Here is a 21,674-nt window from a genome sequence, read left to right as displayed (position 1 = left end):
TGCCATATTGTTCTGACAATTGCACCCACTTGCCAGACCTTACCCTTCCCTTTCTATGCACATCAGACACCCCTATGGTAGGTCCAGGGTACCCTCTGGGCATGGTGCAGTGCATGTGAAAGTTAGGACATGTACTGAGGTGTGTACCATGTCCTGACAGTGAAATAATCTCCATTTAGCTTTTCACTGTTGAAAGGCCATCTGGCCCATAGAATAGAATGGGAAGGCTGTGTAATATGTTTTCCAGCCTATCTTCCCAAAGGCTTAAGATGGTGAAGTTTAGTATGCCTGAACTCACAATGTAATAACACATCTTTTTATGAAGGTGGTTTTCCCATTGTGTGTTTATAAGTCACTCTTTTAGAAGTGGCTGGGTTTTTGTGCTCTAACATTTCTGTGTGTCTCTGCCTGGTTGTGGATTGACTGTCTGGATTTGAAAGCGAAAGGATCGGGGGAATGTCTTTACCCAGGGGAGCAGGTGAGACAGCAACAGGCTGACCTGCATCTGGAGTGTAGGGGGAGGAGTAGCCCCTAGAGGTGAAGAGGCCTGGGTTGCTGCTATAAAACAATTGTCCCATCTCCTGCTGAGTGATTGAGAATCCAGATCCCCACTAATCAAAGGAAGAAGGTGTCACTGGCAGAGAGGCACCCAGAACTGGCTTGAACAGGGGTCAGTTCCCCCCATGAACACAAAGACTTCAAAGCCATTGAGGGGTATAACTATGAGAGCTGAAGCCTCTGAACTTTGGAGAATGGCTTGATCAAGATTGAACAAGACTGGAGCTACTTCGTGGTCAAGAGGTGCCTTTGCCAAGGAAGAAACAACTGAAGAGACTGAAGAAAAGGACTGACCCTTGCTGTGTGTTCTGGGGCTGGCCTGCAGTCTGCAGGAAAGGCTAAAGGGACTTTGCTGTGTGCTGTGTCTCCCTGCTTGAAAGGAATTTGCTGTGCTGTGTCCTGAAGTAACTTATCCCCAAGGGCCCGAGGTTAGCTGGCTCCCTGTTGCGGAAACTCAGGAACACAAAAGTTTCCAGGAGAGTCTCAGCGGCGCTGTGTGGGTGTGCTTGTTGCAGCCTGAGACCCTTGTAAGTTGTGCCCTGTGATCGTGGGCACCTGGAGTTCAAGCGAAAATCAGCGGCGCTGTGTGCGTGTGCTTTATGCAGACTGAACCCTTTGTATGGAGTGTCCAGTTATCGTGTGCACCGGAATCCAAGTGAGTCTCATCGACGCTGTGTGCCTGTGCTTTGTGCAGTGTGAGACCTTCGTAAGGATTGCCTTGTTATCGTGCACCCAGAATCCAAGTGAGTCTCATCGACGCTGTGTGCGTGTTCTTTGTGCAGTATAAGACCTTCACGAGGATTGCCTTGTTAACGTGCACCCGGAGTTAAAGTGAGTCTCAGCGATGCTGTGCGCGTGATCTTCGTGCAGCCTGAGACCTTCGTGTGGAGTGCCCTGTGATCGTGCACCCGAAGCTCAAGTGAGTCTCAGCGACGCTGTGTGCCTGTGCCCTATGGCAGCCTGAGATCTTCGTAGGAGTAGCGGCACGGACCAGCAGCCCGGGAGTAGCTGATTCACTGGCCCGAGCCCGCCGTTGCCAATTCACAAAGATTGCATCGAAGGCCCAAGTCACTGGACTAGGAGAGTAGAGTGGGTTCACGCTCCCCAGGTAATGTGAGTCGACTCCTGGGGCGGGATGCGGGCTCGGAGGGCGATGCTCTCGGCCTCTCTCTTGTTTCGGCAGCGCGAGCCTCTGCTTCGGCTCGTATCGCGGCCCATATTGCCAAGGGAGTGGCAGTACCGGGGCCGGAGTGCGGAGCTGCACTTTTTGTTACACCATACCCGTGTTGGGGGCAACTGTTGACAAAGGCTGACTGCGAGTCAGAAGGAGTGGCGGAGAAACTGCCTAAGGCACCGTGATCGGTGCCGAAGTGTATTACGCACTATCTTATTTCTGCATAACGAAGTACCGGATTGTCGATTACACATTGCATCATTTCTCCATAACAGAGTACCTGATTAGAGTACTACGCATTGCATTATTCCTGCATAACGAACTGCCTGATTAGTGTATGACGCATTGCATTGTTTCTGCATAACTGACTACCTGATTAGCGCATTACCCATTGCATTCTTTCTGAATAACGACGTACCTGGTAGTTGTATTACGCATTTCATTATTCTTACATTGCAAAGTGCCTGATTGTTGTGTTACGCATTGCATTATTTTTACATTGCAAAGTGCCTGATTGTTGTATTACACATTGCACTATTGTTACATTGCAAAAGTGCCTGATTCTAGCACTAAGAACTGCATAACATGGTATTGGGATTACAGTGGAATGTTTAGAAGCGCTCATTAATATCACCAGAACTGACAAGTGCTGGCTGGCCTAACAATGGGCCAGGAGAAATAATATACATACTCATGTGTTGGATTTATATCATGTGGTCTTATCGTATATCTTTTTATATAAAATGTATACTTGTTTTTATAAAACTCGTGTGGAGCCTATTTGTGGTGTCATTATTGGGTTGCAGTGAGCATGGTTGCAAATACTTTACACATTTGCCTTGAAGATAAGCCTGGCTGCTCGTGCCAAGCTACCAAGGGGGTGAGCGGGGGCTATCTCAGAAGGTGACCTTCCTTTCCCTGACGTGGAAACGTGGGTCCCTATTTGGGCTAAGGTACCTACCTCAGCCAACCGGGGATCGCAGGTCTAACACTTTGAAAGGTCTTCTGCCGGAAGATAATGGTTTATGCTGCTATCCCTTTTGGAATCAACGGATATGTATGCTGATTTTAATTATTTCTTGTCTTTATTGCTATTGAGTTTGGGATCTGATATATGTCTATAGGTCAGAAATATTACTTTTAATTTCAATCTGGTCTCTCTAGTGCTGTCCTTGCTGGGTGAATATGGGCCCTCATTGGATTCATAGATATTTATTTTTAACTTGTATTGATTGTTGTTAGCCCCTTTTCATCGATCTTAGGAAATGATGGGGCTTTTTGGTGGTCACAGATGATATTCTCAATTTTAATCGACTTTTCACAGCCTCACTGCAAATGTCCTCTTTCTCCCCTTGTCTCCTCTTTCTCTTCTCCCCTCTCTGATTACTTTCTCCCCACCATCTCCTTCCCTATCTCTCTTTCTCCCTCTCTCTTGAAAACTCCCTGTGTCGGCTGCAATTAGCCTTGGGGAGCTAAGGAAAGTGACAGAGGCACCAGCAGCGGCCTTGGACTTTCAAAATCGACCTCCAAGGGCTCCAGACCACCAGGAAAATGCCAGATGGAATGAAAGGCCTGTCTGGCCCTATCCTTATTACAGGCAACGTGTGATGGTTCTAGTTGCCTATAATAAAGAAATGACATAGCGGCTCAACTGTAAAGTTGACTTCTGATGTAATTATGCCTGTTGGCAGACTGAGAAGCCATGGGGAAAGAGAGGCCACATACCATATTTACTGCTGCAGTTTAAACAAGGAAAATTAGAACTGGTTTTTCCTTTTTCTGATACTTTTTTCTAAAAAGAAAGCAGAAAAAGGAGATATTTATGGCAACGTGCTTATTTTATGCATGCTTCAGATAATTATCGTAGAGAGAATCTGTATGTGTGTTTTAAGACATTCTGAGCTACACCTTTTTTCAAATTTGGCTTATATTAAACTGATTCTAATATCTTTTTGCAACAAGTAGCTAACACTTTTTGCTGTGTTTACCTTGGCACTACAGGTTTTTTTATATTCTTCATTTCAGCAGACTCAATTTCTTTTATATTAAAGAGCAAGACACCAAAGATTAATGGGAAGGGTAATGGTGTGATTACAAGGAATAAAGGACCCCCTTCTGTAAATTTTTTACATATTGCAAGTCAGCTCGGTCCTCCATGACCTTATTATTGCATTATTATTCTGTTGGGAACTTTAAAAATATTACTAAGTGTTTTATTACAATCTTTTCCATACTAATCTTTTTACATGTATTGCTTGCATCACAATGGTTAAGTGTGACTGCGTGCCTGACTTCACATTTCTTTTTGCCTGCAGGTAGATGAAATGGAGTACAAAGTCCTGCTCTTTGCTTGTAATAAATTTCCTAGCTCCAAACCTGAGTAACTAAAGAAAAAAGTGACAATCAATCAATCAATCAAGGCATTTATAGAGCGCACTACATACCCATGAGTGTCTCAAGGCACTAGGGGGGTGGACGCTGCTACTGTTCGAAGAGCTAGGTCTTGAGGAGTCTCCTGAAGGTTAGGAGGTCTTCTGTCTGCCACAGGTGGATGGGGAGGGTGTTCCGTGTCTTGGTGGCGAGGTGGCGAGGTGGGAGAATGATCTGCCAGCGGCGGTCACTCTTCAGAGGCGGGAGATGGTGGCGAGGGCGCGGTCTACAGAGCTGAGCTGGCGGGTGGGCGTGTAGAAGCTGAGTCGGCTGTTGAGGTACGCTGGTCCGGTGTCGAGGAGTGCCATGTGTGCGTGGGTGAGGAGCTTGAAGGCTATCATCTTGTTGATGGGGAGCCAGTGCAGGTCTCTCAGGTGGAGTGTGATGTGGAGTGCGTTGCCGTAGTCCAGTCTACTGCTGACGAGGGCCTGGGTGACCGTCCTTCTAGTTTCGGTGGGGATCCACTTGAAGATCCTGCGAAGCATGCGGAGGGTGTTGAAGCAGGAGGAGGAGACGGTGTTGACCTGCTTCGTCATGGAGAGAGTGGAGTCGAGGATAACCCCAAGGTTGCGTGCGTGCGTGGTCGGTGGGTGAGGGGGGTGCTCCTAGTGCAGTCGGCCACCAGGAGTCGTCCCAGGCCGAGGGGGTGGATCCAAGGATGAGGACCTCCGTCTTGTCCGAGTTCAGCTGTTTCTCATCCAGTCGGCGACAGCCTTCATTCCCTCGTGTAGGTTGGTTTTGGCGGTGTGGGGGTCTTTGGTGAGGGTGAGGATCAGCTGGGTGTCGTCAGCATAGGAGATGATGCTGAGGTCGTGCCTTCGTGCGACGTGGGCGAGCTGTGCTATGTAGACGTTGAACAACGTTGGGCTGAGGGATGAGCCTTGGGGTACGCCGCAGATGATCTCATTGGCTTCGGAGCAGAAGGGGGGAGGCGAACGGTCTGAGTCAATGAATCATAAGAAACCTGGTTTTGGCAAGAAAGTGGCAAGTGGAAGGTCTGACAGCAGCACTGCACAGTGTTCTTCTGGGCAGAAAGACATTGAAAATGCTCCTAGATCCAACGTGCCACCCCCTAAATCATTGTCCTGTGAGAGGAAAAAAACTAACAAAGGAACGAAAAGAGGAGGAAAATAACGGATCTGTTAAAAGGAAATTGTTAAAGCGCCAACTGGATGACTTTGGATGTGGAGGGAGTAAATCAAGGTCTGTTACAATTGGAGCGTGGTCGGAGATAACTATAGGTTCAATAGAAGAGGAGAGTAAATTCTGTGATAGAGATTGAGAAAGAAAGATGTAGTCTAGATGAGAAAAAGATGCATGAGGAGGAGAGAAGAAAGAATAGTCAAGAGAGTCAGGATGAGAAAGTCGCCAAGAGTCAATGAGATGTGTTTGGGAGATCGTGTCTTGACTTGCGGTCCAAAAAGGGGTCTAGAATTTGATTGCATTCACCACCCAGAATAAACAAATCATCACGAAATTGAACACATTTTTGCATAATCGAAGGCCAAAAACAACAATCAGGCTGTGTAGGACCATAGATATTAAAAACAGATAAAGGAATAGAATTAATTAACAATTTAGCTAATACCCATCTACCTTCTGTGTCATTTTCTTGAGAAATGACCTTACACTTTAATTTTTTATGACAAAGTATAACAACACCATTTTTTTTATTCGTAGACGGAGAGAATAAAACCGTACCCACCCAGCCTCTTTTCAGTTTAAGGGATTCAGCTTCTGTAAGATGAGTTTCCTGTAAAAGGACTATATCAGGACTGTAAGAAGCAAGGTGAGAAAGGATTCTCTGTCTTTTAATAGGACTGATAAAACCCTTAACATTCCAAGATATTACTCTGAATGTAAAAAAAACATTAAAATTCTAGAAAAAACACAATTCTCAATAAGAAGAGCATCAATAAGAATGACAATAGAGAAGAACGGATAATAAGAATATAGGAAAAAGAGGAGAGAAGAGAGAGATGAGAGGGGGTAGGAGAAGGAACATTTAAAGGAAAGGAAAGAAGGGGAGGGGAAAGAAAAAGGAAAAGCAAGTAGAGACAGTACATATCCGATAAGGACGACTGATAAGAACATACCTGAGGGGAACAAGGGAAAGTACACAGCGGGGCAAGGACGACACATGACAAGACGGACCGCCCAAACCTCAGACGCCTGGAACGCAACAGGACGGGGAAGGAAAGGATACGAACCATATGGAGTGGTATGATATAGAAAAAACCTGTATGGAGATATGAAAGAAAGAAATTACATTGAAATGATACAAAGAAAGTAAATGAAACACCAGAGAAATGTAGAAAGAGAAACATGAATGACAAAAATTATTTATGTAATAATGAGTACATAACTGTATAAGAAATAAACCACAGGTAAACGATACAATCTTAGAACAGTAAAAATAACAACTGGGAGCGAAAATAAATTCCGGTGGAGAAAACACCTAGAAGATTAGAACTTGAAAGAATAGGAGTATCAACCATTGGGAGAACCATTTGTGTCCATGGTAGATGTAGAGTGTGACTGAATAAACTTCTTCAATTCTGCAGGCTCTTGAAAGGAACAAGTCTAATTTTGATAAGTCACCTTAAAAATGCAGGGGTGAAAAAGCCCATATCGAGCGCTAAGAGCACGTAAGGGAGCTCGAAGGTTAAGAAATTCCTTCCTTCTAGTTGCTGTAGCATTAGAAACATCTTGAGAAATGTATACCCTGTGACCAAGCCAGGAGATTTGATGTTTGGCTCTAGCTGCAGAGAGAATTGAAAGCAGGTCGGTAAATTTCAAAAAAAGAATAATGACTCCTCTTGGCTTGACTTGAGACGTAGAGCTTGAAGTGTGTGGGCCCAATCTGTGAGCTCTCTGGATACTGAGAGATGTTGAGGAAGGCATGTCTAGGAGCTTCGGCAAGAATGAGGAAAACGAGGAGACAGGATCATCACTTTCTAGAGATTCAGGAAGTCCGTAAACGCGAAGATTATTCCTTCTATTCCTGTTTTCCAAATCCTCTGTGTGATGACGAAGGTCACGGACTTCTTTCTCTAAGGAGGATAGTCTCTGAGAGTTGTCCTGTACCACGGTGAATTGTTGCTCCACCAAGGAAACTCTGTTTTCCATAGCTGACTATTTCTCCTCCAAAAGTTGCATTTTGCTGTTAGTCTCCTCTGCAAAAGGGCGAAGAGCTCTAATTTCTTCCAGCAAAAGATCCAAGGAGATAGGAGACGATGATTTGTCGGGAGATGGAGGATCCTGTTTGAGACGCTTGGAAGAAGTTGAAGGTGATGACGATTTGGCTGAGGTGGGTTGAGATGCAGCAGAACGATTAGAAGAAACACCTGCCATTGTTGTTGCAATATGAGGTGAGGGTGGTACTAGAGAAGAAGTTGACGTTGACAAGGAGGAATGGCTTTTAGGTATAAAAACAAATTGCGGTTTGCGCAGCCTGCCCATATATATAAAATACAGATAGGCAAAAACATTAAAACTTGTAGAAGAGCCGTAACTCACAAGCCTCACAAGAATAATGTAGAGAAGTCTCTTGAGGTGATCAAATGAGAAACTCCCAAGAAGCATCAAAAGGAGAACCATCAATGAAAAAATAATGGAAGTCAGTCATACAGCAGAAATTGATGAGATTCAGGCATGAAAAAAACAACGTTGAGAAGACATTTTCACTGGAAGTAAAACTTTCATCTGATGAGAAGATGCCCCCATGGGGTGAAATGTTGTCAAGGTGAAGCAGAAATGACTCAGTAAAAATTTATGAGAGGCAGGGGTGAGATCATAAGAATGACAAACAAAGAAGGGCATGAAAATCCCTCACATTTCCTGGTATAGCGCGCAGCCTTGTTGGATCAAATACTTATTGCAGCATGTGGGAATTATAGGACAGGTAATGTGGCACATTTAAAAATTAGTCCAAAAGAAAAAAGGCAACAAAGCTCTTTTAAAACAGTAAACCTCACATCACAGCGCAGTGTTGCTTCAGAAAACTACCTGCAGACTCCAATAGAAGTAAATGCTGGAAGCGAGCCGGCGCCGTTAGTCAGAACACATTCCTGGAATTCCATGCGCGCGGCAGGTGAAATGGAGCACTCGCTGAGGAGAGCACTTCAGCGGTAAAATGAGGCGAAGGGAAGCGTGCCTCACGAAGAAAAAGCCCTCACCACATGCGCTGTGTCTTCCTCATTTTCGGGAATGCTACGTCCGATGCCAAGAAGTAGGGAAACACGAACTCACGGGAAATAAAAGGTCCCGGTGCGGCGGAGTCTTCGGTTAGGCAGCCATCTTGCGAGGCGTCCAAGACATGCCCCCCCATTTCCCATCTCTTGAATAGTATTTACTATTGCAGATTTCTCTGTACTCTGTTCTCATTTCAGAGAAATCGGCAGTAGTGAATGCCTTAAAACCTGCTAGGAATCCCTTTGTGAATTCTTTGCAGGCATTAAGGAGATATGTTTAACCGAAAATACATTTGTGGCTGGGTCCGAATATGTATCATTCAACACTTTCAAGGGCTTCTCAAGACGGCAACCACTGTCTGTCCTGCCATAGAAGGCACCTGTTAGCGTGGAACAATAGCAGTAGTCTCCATGCAAAATGTGTGCACAGCTGCCAACATGTAATGCCAAAGTCTACATATGGTATGAATCCAGCAGCCTCAGTATTGGATTTATTGATACTGACAATGACAGTAATCTTCTCTGTTACATACCAGAGTGCAGGTAATTCAAAGTGCCGTGTTTTGACAATTACATGAATGATTGATCATTGATTGATTAATGGTGTCATTGACAGGGCTTCTTGAAAAAGGAAAAGACAGTCCTGGCATACGGTCATCTGTTGTCGGCATTTGCACACAATTTAGACATTCCTTGCAATCCCTTCAACAAGCTAACAAACTCCCAATACATGCCCCATGCAGGAGGTTCCAGTTCTGATATCTCAGTAGATTATTGCAGCTACCGGAACTGTGCTTGACCCCTAGGTCACAAGTTCGAATCCTACTTGCATTTCATCCTCCCAGGGTCAATGAAATGAGTGCCATTTAGTTAGGTAACCTTAACCTTTTAAGTGCGGGTGTCAGTCACTTGCCGACAACCACACTCCCTCCCTAGTGTGTCTGTTGCCCATTGCTGGTACTGGGGAGGGCTATAAAGAAACATCTGGTGCTCGTACCAGAGGGTTTCCTTTCTTCATTTTAGAGGTCATGCTGCTGGGAAAGAGCATCTCCAGCTGTTTTTTTCCCCTCTGAAATGCCGATCAGCGCGTATGGTATGCTGATGTCATTTCTGTGAAAGTGAAATGAGCGGATTGGCACATTTCACTTTCAATGCATTGGTGTTTGGGGGCATACTTCATCCTCCCTCAAGCACTGATTTTCATTGGGAAGATACTGTTGGAAACAGGATAATGTCCCCTTTCCAATGGCACCTCTCCTTGGTGGATCAATGTTTGCAGATAACTGCAAAAGGGTGGTCCCCAAGCAGGGAACCATCTACTAGATACCAGAGATGTGGACTGCGGATTGAGGAAGATCTTTTGGGGCCCTGCCCCATTGCCATGTGCCTGTGCTCCCCCACCATCATGGACCTCATTAGTCTTTTTCCCCCACTGAGGGTGGTTGGAGGTGTTCACCCCCAATCTGCCCCTCTTAGGGAGCATAAAGCACCAGGGATTGGTATATGCCATTATATTTTGGGATGGGGAGTGGCCCCAATGCCATTGCCTGTGCTCTCCCTCAATCCCGGGTCACATGTCACATTAGTCTTACTTTCCCCCCTATGGGTAGATGGTGGTGTTCACCTCATGTATTCCCCCCTTGGGGGAGAAAACCAAGTAGACACCAGGGATTGGAGAACTGCATTTTTGTTTGGGGGGGAGCAGCCCCAATGCCATGGGCCTATACTCCTTATCGCTCTGGACCTCATTAGTCTTTTTTCACTTCCAGGAGGCAGATTGGGTGTTTACCACAATCTGCCCCCTCGGGTAGTAGAAAGCTCATCTAACCACCAGGAAAAATATGGTTCCTAGAAAACAAGGATTGAGGAGGCTACACCCAGGCATTGGGGTGTGCCTTTACTCCAAAATGCGGGAATATATTGAGGGAGATTATCTTCAATCTGAGTTTAGGGGGACATAAAGCCCACTAGACATGGGGATATATTTTATTGTTATAGAATAAAATTATGTGTGGGTGGATTGCCCGGGTGTTGGGCCTATCCACCAGTTCTAAAACCTCAACAGTCTTTCTGCCCACCTTGGGCACAGAGCCCTACTCCCATGGCAAGCAAAAGGAAATTTGATTCTGTTGGCTGCAGGTTTGACACATGTACTACTTGTATAAGCGAATGATTTCACTATTCAGGCCTGTGCTCTGCCACCCAGGAAAAACAACTAAACACAGCCATTTAGAAAACTAGACACCTAGGGAATTCCAGGGTGGAGGTGTGCCTTGTATGGATCCCTCAATGGTTTCTTACCCACAATGCCCTGCAAACCTCAGACTTTGCCTAAAGTCCTACATTTTCCTCATATTTCTGTGAACGAAAGTTCCAGAATCTGTGGAGAATCACAATTTTACTTCCACCCAGTGTTCCCCCAATTTACCACACAGTTGTAGCTGACCCTAACACTCGCATTATGAAAGGCCCCAAAATGCAACATGGAGAAATCAGCAATAGGGGTAACAGCGGTATTTGGGCACTGACTGGACAGCCACCCAGGAAAGTTTACTAGAGCCCACACATTTCTGAACACTAGACACTTGTGGGAGTCCATGGTGGTATGCCTTCCATGGATCCCACAACGAGTTCTTACCCACAATGGTATGCAAACCTTAAATGTGTCTAACGTCGCATATTTTCCTTGCATTTCTGTGACAAAATCTTTTAGAATCCGTAAGGCTCCACAAAATTCCTACCACCCAGCATGGCCTCACTTGGCCCGATAAGAACACTATTGGCTGGGTCTAGTGCCTACGACAGGAACAATGACACAGGCACTGTGAGATTGTAGCCAAAGTTTGAGGTTTGCAAGGGCTTCTGGGTGAAAAAACCTTGCGAGAGCCTCGCAAATCATGCCACCCTGTGCTTCCCTGGTTGTCTAGGTTACAGAAATGTGCAGGTCTGGTAGGTTTCCCTGGGTGTAGGCAGAGCTAGGGCCCAAATTCCATAGCCACCAATGCAGGAAAGGTTCAGTTTTTGGATAGAAAAAATTGATCTGTCTTTCTTGGATTTCGGGCCTTCTCCTGTTGCAGGCGTGAGGCCCACTCAAACAAGTGAGGTACCCTTTTTATCAGGAAAAAATGGGGCTTTAAGAGTCTGCGAACTTTACCACTGCTAACCAGTGCTAAACTGTTTGTGCTCTTTCCCTAAAACATAGTAACATTGACCTATACCCAATTGGCATATTTAATTTACTAATAAGTCCCTACTAAAGTGGCACTACAAGTGTCCAGGGCCTGTATATTAAACGCTACTCATGTGTGTGAAGCACTGATTGTGCCACCCAATTAAGTAGCCCTTTAAACATGCCTCAGGCCTGCCTTTGCCGCCTGTGCAGCAGTTTTAAGTGCCATTTCGACCTAGCTAAATCATTTTTTTGCCAGACCCAAACTTCATTTTAATATATATAATACATATAAGTCAGGCCCTGGACAGCCCAGATGCCAGGGTGCAATGCATTTAAAAAACTGGACATGTCATTTTAAATGATACTTGTCCAGGTAGTGAAAAACTATTACATTCACTTGTCACTACTGCTGTGCCTACCTTTTCTATAGGATAGCATTGGAGTTGCCTTATTACATGTTATCAGTGTAATTTCAAAATAGGAACAGGCAATCAGTTCATGACTGATATCTCTGGAATCACAATTTAAAATCCTAATTTGTGGTGAAGTCATATTTTAGACTGCAATTCTTAAAACGCTACTTTTAGAAAGTTGTGTATATCGTAACGGGGAGTGATCCTGTTAAGATAATACTGTGTAGGAACCTCAGTTGTTAGTATACAAAATAATATCCCCCACACCTTAGATTTATATAATGATTATGTAGGCTACGTGTTCACTCCATGCCTATTATAACCAACACTCATTGGAATATTATTTATAGTCTTCTTTATGTGTATCTTCACACTTCAATACCTTCGATACTTGTATAGCATTAACATCAAGGCATACTTGCAAGCCTGTGACTTACAAAGGATTTAAGCAATAAAAATAACTTTTCTTACACAAAAAACTCTTTTTAGTGGCTTATTTTAGTTGATCCTCAAATGTAAATTCGTCAGACAGTGCACAACATCATCACAGAACTGATACTTCAAACCAATACGGTGAAACCACTTTCACTACTTACATCACTTATCATTACTTATATTTGCACCTATTTCATTGTGCTGCAGTTCTTGACAATCGTAAGTGTCCAACATATATCTTAGTGCTTCTGTGATGAACATGCAAAAGTGTGCAACATATATAGTGCTTATCATCAGGTTAAGAATAATCATTTTATGTCACTGATAATATATATTATTTTCCTCCAAGTGCATGGTTCTCCAGATGTCATGGGGACCTATGTCGTAGGAGCACATTATTCTTCAAATGTTCCATAATATGGGAATATGGTGTCGGTTTCGAGATGTGGCGAGGCTCTGGAGGGAGGTCCCATCACCAAGGGCTTGCAATGCAAAGTCTGTAGTCGAGATGCGTTGTGCAATCAGCTCTGAGGCTGTGAAGCAGAGTTTGACATGGCCGTCAAGGCTGCCGTTGATGAGAGATGTCAGGCCTGCGTCGCATAGTGGTGGTTCTGAATGCTATGTGGGCTGCAGCAGCAGTGCAGGTCTTTACAGCGGGTCCAATCCACACAGCAGTGGAGATGCATTGGTTCTGCTCGGGGTTGCGCAGAACAGTAGAGGAGATGCGTCAGTTCCACTGGATCCAGAGAGGCTGGCAACGCACCCTAAATCCACTTTCAACGATCCAGGACTGGGGTGTAACCACTTGGCAAGGTAATCTTACATATGGCACAGTTAAAGTGAAGGTGCAAGATTTCTTAAACCTTCTTTCCCTCAGACTCAAGTCAGGAGGCCAGCCAACTAGCCCTTGGAGTCACTCTGAGGTTCTGAGTTCAAGAGCTGTAGGTCTAGTTCTTCTCACCCAGGCAGGAGGGCAGCAGGCATAGCATAACATGTGTATTTGTAAAGCGTACATTCACACAGAGTTGTATCTTGGTGCTAAGTGACAGATGTTTATTGTTACCCAACAGTACTCATTTTATAGACCTCAGAAGGATGAAAGGCAGCGTCAGGATTTGAACCTGTGACCATGAGGTCAAACACAGACCCCTACAGTGGAGGCATTATTTCACTAAACCAACAGACCTGGCATAATGCAGCAAGTCAGCACAGCAAAGAAGCAGCACAGCAAAGCAGTAGTCTAACAGAGTGCAGTCCAGCAGAATGGCAGTCCTTCAGCAGCACAGCAGTCCTCCTTCCTGGCAGGGTGTCCACTGGTCCAGAAGTGTACTGAAGTTCTGGTGTCTGTGGTCCAGTATTCATACTCACTTGTACTTTTGAAGTGGGGAAGAAGCTTCTGTAGGGCTCCCTTTGAATTCCCCAGGCATCCTGCATTTCCTGTCCTGGCTGCAGAATAACTACAGGGGGTATGCTGCCCTTTGTGTGGAGGCAGGACACAGACTATTCAGTTGTAAGTGGAGTTGTGACCAGCTACTTCCACCTAGCCTGCAAATAATGGCCCATCCAGGCAAACCTAAGCTCTCTATTGTGTGTGGCTGTCTAAAAGGAATACACAAAGCCCAACTGCCAGCTACATCCCGTCCTATGACCAATGATGGGCTACCGGCACTTAATGGCTAAGGCAGGAAAAGGCCAGCTTTCTAAAAGTGGCATTTTAAGAATTGCAATTTAAAATCTGACTTCACCATCAATCAGTCAATTAATCAGGATTTGTAAAGCACGGCTACTTCACCCTTGATGGTCTTGAGGCACTGTCGGATAGTGCTGGCTGTTCTCCTATTGGTTGAGCATCCATGTCTTGAGGTCCTTCCTGAATTGCTGGAGCGATGGTGAGGCTCTGAGGTGCAGTGGGAGGTCTTTCCAGGTCTTGGACTGCAGATGAGAGAAGGAGCAGCCATCGGATGCGATGGGTGGCAGCTAGGAAGAGGGATCCAGATCTGGGATTTCTGGTTGGCTGGTAAAAAGTTACACGTTGGTTAGGGTACACTGGTCCTTTATTGTGTAGTGCCTTGTATTTATGGGTTAGTAGCTTGTACTGGCATCTCTTCATGACTGGAAGCTGGTGGAGTTTTCTGAGGTGTGGGGTGCGTCCGTCTGGGGAGGTTGAGGATGAGCCTGGTGGCTATGTTCTTGATCGTCTGGGGTTTCTTCATGAGTTGGGCTGTTAGTCCGATGTAGAGGGAGTTGCCATAGTCAACTCTGATGGTGATGAACGCATGCATGACAGTTCACCTGGTGTTGGTCTGGAGACATCTGAAAACTTTCTTGAGCATGCGAAGCATGAGGAAACAGGCAGTGGAGACGACACATACTTGCATATTTATGGATAGCTGTATGTTGTTGAAAATGCTGAGTTTGCTGGTGTGCTCTGCAGGTATCGGAGTTGGGCACAGCTATGGGGGGCCCACCATTCAATGTCCCAGTGTGTGTCCTTTCCTTTCCTGAAGATGAGTACCTCTGTCTTGTAGGTGTTGAGTTTGAGACAGTTGTTGTTCAACCAGTCGCAACGTCTTTCATGCATCTTTGGTAACTTGTCTTTGATGGTTCTCGGATTGTTAGTCAGATAGAGGATGAGCTGGGTGTCATTGGCGTAGGAGATGATGTTAAGTCTGTGGTTTTTGACAGTGGTGGCCAGGGAGGTCATGTATGTTTTGAGGGTTGGGCTGAGGGATGAGCCTTGAGGTACCCGGCACGTGGTGTTCTTGGTGAGCGTGGAGTGGGAAGGGAGGATGACTTTTAGCATTATTCCTGTGAGGTATGATGCAATCCACTTGAGGGCTGCTCCATGGATTCTGAACTGGTGGAGCCTGTTGATACGAGTGTGGTGGGATACTGTCTCAAAAGCTGCTGATTAGGGTTTTAAATTAAAATTCCAGAGACACCAAACATGAACTGTTTTACTATTCCCATTTGGAAGTTGCACTTTAAAAATCTAATAAGGTAACTCCAATGTTATCCTATGTGAGAGGTATGCCTCGCAGTAGTGAAAAATTAATGTAAGAGTTTTTTACTATCAGGATATGTAAAACTTAACAGCACATGTACTACTTTTTAAATAAACTACACCCTGCTCTATCAATCAATCAATCAATCAGTGACACTTATAAAGCGCGCTACATACCCGTAGGGTCTCAAGGCGCTGGGGAGGGGGGGTGCCGCTACTGCTCGAACAGCCAGGTCTTCAGCTTCTTCCTGAAGGAGAGGTGGTCTTGGGTCAGGCGCAGGTCGGACGGGAGGGAGTTCCAGGTCTTGGCGGCCAGGTAGGAGAAGGACCTTCCTCCTGTAGTCGCTCTTCGGATGCGGGGGACGGCGGCGAGGGCGTGGTTGGCTGATCGGAGGTGGCGTTTGGGAGCGTAGAAGTTGACTCGGCTGTTGAGGTAGCTCGGGCCTTGGTCGTGTAGGGCTTTGTGTGCGTGGGTGAGGAGGCGGAAGGTGATTCTCTTGTTGATGGGGAGCCAGTGAAGGTCTCTCAGATGACCGGAGATGTGGCTGGATCGTGGGATGTCGAGGATGAGTCTGGCTGAGGCGTTTTGGATCCGCTGGAGTCTCTTCTGGAGCTTGGCGGTGGTCCCGGCGTAGAGGGCGTTGCCGTAGTCCAGTCGGCTGGTGACGAGGGCCTGGGTGACGGTCTTCCTGGTCTCTGAGGGGATCCACCAAAAGATCTTTCGTAGCATGCGTAGGATGTTGAAGCACGCCGAGGAGACGCTGTTGACTTGCCTGGTCATGGAGAGGGAGGAGTCCAGGATGAAGCCCAGGTTTCGTGCATGGTCTGTCGGTTTGGGCGCGGTGCCCAGGGCGGGAGGCCACCAGGAGTCGTCCCAGGCGGAGGGTGAAGAGCCCAGGATGAGGACCTCCGTCTTGTCCGAGTTCAGCTTCAGGCGGCTGGTCGTCATCCACTCGGCTACCTCTTTCATCCCTTCGTGCAGGTTGGCTCTGGCGGCGGCGGGGTTGTTGGTCAGGGAGAGGATCAGCTGGGTGTCGTCGGCGTAGGAGATGATGCTGAGGTGGTGTTTGCGTACGATGGCCGCGAGGGGGCTCATGTAGACGTTGAAGAGGGTGGGGCTCAGTGATGATCCTTGGGGGACGCCGCAGATGACTTCGGAGGCCTCTGACTTGTACGGTGGTAGGCGGACTCGCTGTGTTCTTCCGTCGAGGAAGGAGATGATCCATTCCAGCGCCTTGTCCTGGATACCGATGTTGCTGAGGCGCCGTGTTAGGGTGCGGTGGCAGACCGTGTCGAATGCCGCGGAGAGGTCTAGGAGGATGAGGGCCGCTGTTTCTCCCTTGTCCATCAGGGCTCGGATGTCATCGGTGGCGGCGATGAGGGCGGTCTCGGTGCTGTGTTTGGCTCGGAAGCCGGACTGTGAGGGGTCGAGGGATCCGTTCGTCTCGAGGAAGGCGGCCATCTGCTTGTTGACGGTCTTCTCGATGACTTTGGCTGGAAACGGTAGAAGCGAGATGGGGCGGTAATTCTTGAGGTCGGTGGGGTCCGCTGTTGGTTTCTTGAGTAGAGCGCTGAGTTCGGCGTGTTTCCAGCTTTCGGGGAAGATGGCGGTGTCGAAGGATGTGTTGATGATGTCTCGCAGGTGGGGTGCGATGACAGCGTCGGCCTTGTTGAAGACGTGGTGAGGGCAGGGGTCGGTTGGTGAACCGGAGTGGATGGAGTTCATCGTGCGGATGGTGTCTTCTGTGCTGATCGGGGTCCAGGCGTGGAGGGTGGTGGTGGGGGGGGGTGGCAGGTCGGTCGTGGTGTGCGTTGGTTGGTTGTTGAAACTGCTGTGTATGTCCGTGATCTTGTTGTGGAAGTATGAGGCGAGGGAGTTGCAGAGGTCTTGCGATGGGGTGATGTCGTTGTTTCCTGCGCTGGGGTTGGAAAGCTCTTTCACGATGTTGAAGAGTTCCTTGCTGTTGTGTGCGTTGTTGTCCAACCGGTCCTTGAATGCTGTTCTCTTGGCGGCGCGGATCAGCTGGTGGTGTTTCCGGGTGGCCAGTTTGTAGGAGGTCCTGTTGTCCGGTGTCGGGTCCTTTATCCAGACTTTCTCGAGGGCTCGGCAGTTCTTCTTGGAGCTCTTGAGTTCGTCGGTGCTCTCTAGGCTGTCCAGGACCTACCCTACAGGTTTACATTGTCAGGTCAAAATGACAGTTTCAAACTGTGCACACACAAGCTGAAATGTCAGGCTCGAGACATATTTTAAGGGCTACTTAAGTGGGTGACAAAATCAGGGCCTCATTTATGAAAAGTGTTGCATCGCTGCGAAAAAACAGTGATGCGACACTTTTCACTGAGCCGTCCTCGCGACACAATGGATGTGCCTTATTTACTCTATGGTGCTCCATGTCACAAGGATTGGCAGATGCGTCAGGAATCCTGACATATCTGTTATCACAAAACTCCCCATTGCTGGAGTTGTGTTGTAAGCATGACGCAACTTCAGCAATGCATGGGGGAGGCCTATACATATTGCACTGGGTCATCCTTATGCCTGCTATCAGGTGTAAGATTTTGACGCAGTGGTGTCCTAGAAGTGGCGCAGTGAAATCTTTTAGATTTTACTGCGCCACTTCTACGAGGCTTTCATGCGGGGAACGCCCACCCTGCATACATTAGACATGACGCAGGTATAATGTGGCGCAGGGGTTTACAAAGTGACGCATCTGCCTAGATGCGACACTTTGTAAATATGGCGCAACGCAGCCCATTATTTCTGCTGCTTGTGCGTCAAGAAAGTAATGCAATGGTGGCGTAAAAGGGGCTCATAAATAAGCCTCTCAGTGTGCAGGCCCTTGTAGCATTTAATTTCCAGGCCCTGGGTACATGTATTGCCACTTTACTTTGAGACTCACAAGTAAATTCAATATGCTATTAGGTATAAGCAAATCTTTAAGAAGAAAGCACAAGCACTTTAGCACTGGTTAGCAGTGGTAAAGTGTAGAGAGTCCTAAGGCCAGAAAAAACTAATAGAGCAAAAAGTGGAGGGTAAGGCAAAATGTTTCGGGTGACCCTGCAGTGAGGGCCAGGTTCAACAGTGAACTTCGCGGTTGTACTGATAGTATCAATATACCCTGGTTGGCCCAAATTAAATCTATGTTGACTAGAATGGGATTGGAAAGGTTTTGGTTACATCCTGAAAAGATAATTTCAATAACCAGGTCACTCATGAAAGAAAAGTATTGCAACCTTGTTGAGGAGGAAAGTATACAGAACTGTAAAAAGTGTAGGCATTGTAGACAATGTTCTTGATTTTAAAATGCTATCCATGTTTGAACCATTCATGGACTATCGCCCTCCTTCCTTAGTCAAGAAACTGTATCTCCAATTTAGATATGGTACCCTGAATATTAGGAGATTGAGCAATAGCTGGAGGCATCAAACTGAAATCTCGGACAAATTACCCGTTTGTACTTGTTAGACAGAGAAGTTAGCCCATTTAATCCTTTTCTGTAAAGAATGTGCTGCCCAAAGGAAAAATTCAACAGTGTAGGAGTTTGGGTTTTAGACAACATTAAGATGCATTAAGAATTCTTAGAATGGACACCAGCACATTAACTGTATTTTTATGTCGAACCATCTGCAATCAGTATTGCTGCTAAGGGAAAATGTTTTTAAGTAAACTATAAATTATCTTTGAAACATATGTATGATCTTTTATTATAGTATTGTTTTAAAAATGAATGATTCCTGCACTTATGACATATTGTGTGTCCATACTTTATCATGACGAACTGATTTATGTTGTACTGTGTTTTTAAGTAAACTATTTTGATGGAAAAAAAGAAGTTATGGAGACCTAAGCGTGAAGTACCTCAAATAGCAGAAAAAGGTCTCAGCACGAGGGTGTAAAAGCCTCAGCAGCTAAAGTTTTACTGATCGGGCATTCAGTGTCAAGATACCCATGGGCGAACATTTGCTTTACAAATACACTTCTTATTATGTTCTGTTCGACCTCTACCTGTTTGAGGACAAGGCACTCAATGAGTATGTGATGCAAAAGAAGGATGAGTGATCTTCCACAGCCAAATCGCTGACAGTTCATTAGTGGGGGCTATTAGAGTAAGTCACCACAAGTGCATGCATCCTTGAATCCATTAACAGAGGTGTTCAACAGGGGGTGATAATCAAGATGTGTGTGTTGGAACAACTATTGAAAGATAGCTAGGATAATGAAGTTTCTGCTTACGACAACAATTTGCTCCATGGACTGTAGATAAATAGCATGCTGCAAGGAGATGAAATATCCTACGCAGAGTACATCTGTGCCACAACTCTACATGTATCACCTTTCAGTGCAGAATATCTTTAAATATAGGAGTTGCATCCTGAGGTGTGTGTATACACATGAAAACTAAAAAATATACGAAGCAGAAGAAAGAGTAACTAACGTGTTTTTCTCCTCAACATCTGCCGAGCACAGTGGCGGCTCCTGCAGCATCACACCAATGTCATCAAAAGTATCACTGAGTTGAGGAAAAATACGCATCTGTGATTCAGCGCCAAGATACCCTTCGGCGAACGTGCACTCTACAAATAAACATGTTATGTTAAGTTAAAAGTGGTGCTTTCAGCTAGTAGCAAATCACTTTTCCCAGTTTCATACTAGATTTCAAAAGAGACGCTTCCAGCATCAATAGGGGCATTCCTCATTGTGGGTTGGTTTGTAGATGTTCCAGGACTTACGACCATCTCATAATTGCAGAAAACTGAATAGGATAAAGTGTCAAATACGACAATAGAGAAGATGCTGCGTGGATACTTGAATGATCCATGACAATTTCTAGTTGATCTGAGACACCTGGCATACTGCCTTATAATCAGAGGATTGGCCAGAATTCAGCAGTCTGGCCAAATATCTATCTTGTCCTGAAGTCAGTGCATCCTAAACATTTGTTTTTAATGCAGCTGGGTCATGTGTCACTGTCAGAAAAAACAATCTAGCTCTGCAAAATGTGAAATCAGTAACCATGGCAAAAGAAACGAAAAACCAGTGCATTCCTACAGTTTATGACACATCACCAGAAACACCAGAGAAGTAGAGGGGGATTCTCAGGCATCCTCAAGGGGCTTCTCCGATATTATTATAACTACTGACAATGCAGTTGCAGCCTAGGAGATGAAACCAACACAATGTTTTATTGTTCACTACATGAACATACCGAACCAGTAAAAAATGACTATTTCATCTAAACTCCTGTATTGTGTGTGAACACATTCCCATTGAAAATTATAAAAATTGTCACCACGAGGATGCGCTTGCCGCTGTAGAAATGAACAACTCTCAGGAAAGGATTGAGATGGTGATCAAGAAAATAAAAAGTGGGAAGGCACCCGGGTTAGATGGGAAGGATCCTAAACACACCAAAAGCTACAGACTGTTATCCTTAATTAATACTGACTGCACATTCTTTTACAAGATCTTGGCCTCTCACTTAAAACCAGTCATTCCTCTGGTTAAAGCAGAACTGACCGGTTTTGTTAAAGGCAGAACCTAAGCCTCCACTACAAAGCTTTCAACATGCCGAAGATGAACTTTACTTGAGGAGGTTTGGTGTGGAATCGCGGTAGACACTGAAAGGCCTTTGATCACATTAAATTTCAACATGCACAGGTTTCATAATGGATTTATAAACAAAATGAAGTTACTCTACTTCCAACCAAAGGCAAGCATCCTAGTAAACTGAACAATCTCAAAGCAGTTCCACCTTGAAAGGAGTATAAGGCATGGCTGCGCTCTATTCCAACATCTTTTCATTCTTGCTTCAGAACCAAAATATCCCCAGTAGTTTTTAGTTGTATTTATTTTTATGCTTTTTTGTAGTGTGTGATTGACACATTGTGCTGTACAAACCACAAAATTCCTACAGCAACCAACAAAATAAAGAAAGTTGATTACATTACTTGGGGGGAAAAGGCAGGTCATTAACTGTTTCCTAAATTTAACTACATTGGTTTCAAAACAAATAGAGATCGGGCAACATATTCCAAGCGTTGCCTGTCAGAAAAGGAAAGGAACGACCTCCTTAGAAGATTTTGCAGATTCTGGAGACATGAAGAAGACATGCTGAGTATAATACTGCAGCATATGAGGTTGACATCCTATTAATTTTAATTGACCAAAAAATGAAAACCATCTCCACTAAAAACTCTCAGCATATGCCAGGGTTTCTGGATACAAATGAAATGAAGACAAATCTAAAGTTTTCTCATTGACTAATGTGTTCTTATAACATCACATGCCACCAGT

The 21,674-nt window shown here is 45.4% G+C and overlaps 1 long non-coding RNA gene across 1 annotated transcript in view; it reads right to left on the bottom strand.

Annotated features, from left to right (window-relative positions):
* LOC146855098 (uncharacterized) overlaps nt 1-21,674 on the bottom strand; it is a 339,896-nt gene that overhangs the window by 34,948 nt on the left and 283,274 nt on the right. Inside the window, exon 2 of the long non-coding RNA XR_014980786.1 lies at nt 6,259-6,401. This is a non-coding gene — a long non-coding RNA (uncharacterized LOC146855098). The remainder of the gene's footprint in view (nt 1-6,258; nt 6,402-21,674) is intronic.

This window comes from Triturus cristatus, chromosome 4_1 (genome assembly GCF_964204655.1).
Source record: "Triturus cristatus chromosome 4_1, aTriCri1.1, whole genome shotgun sequence".
Taxonomy (NCBI): Eukaryota; Metazoa; Chordata; class Amphibia; order Caudata; family Salamandridae; genus Triturus; species Triturus cristatus.
This window is presented reverse-complemented; position numbering and strand designations above follow the sequence as displayed.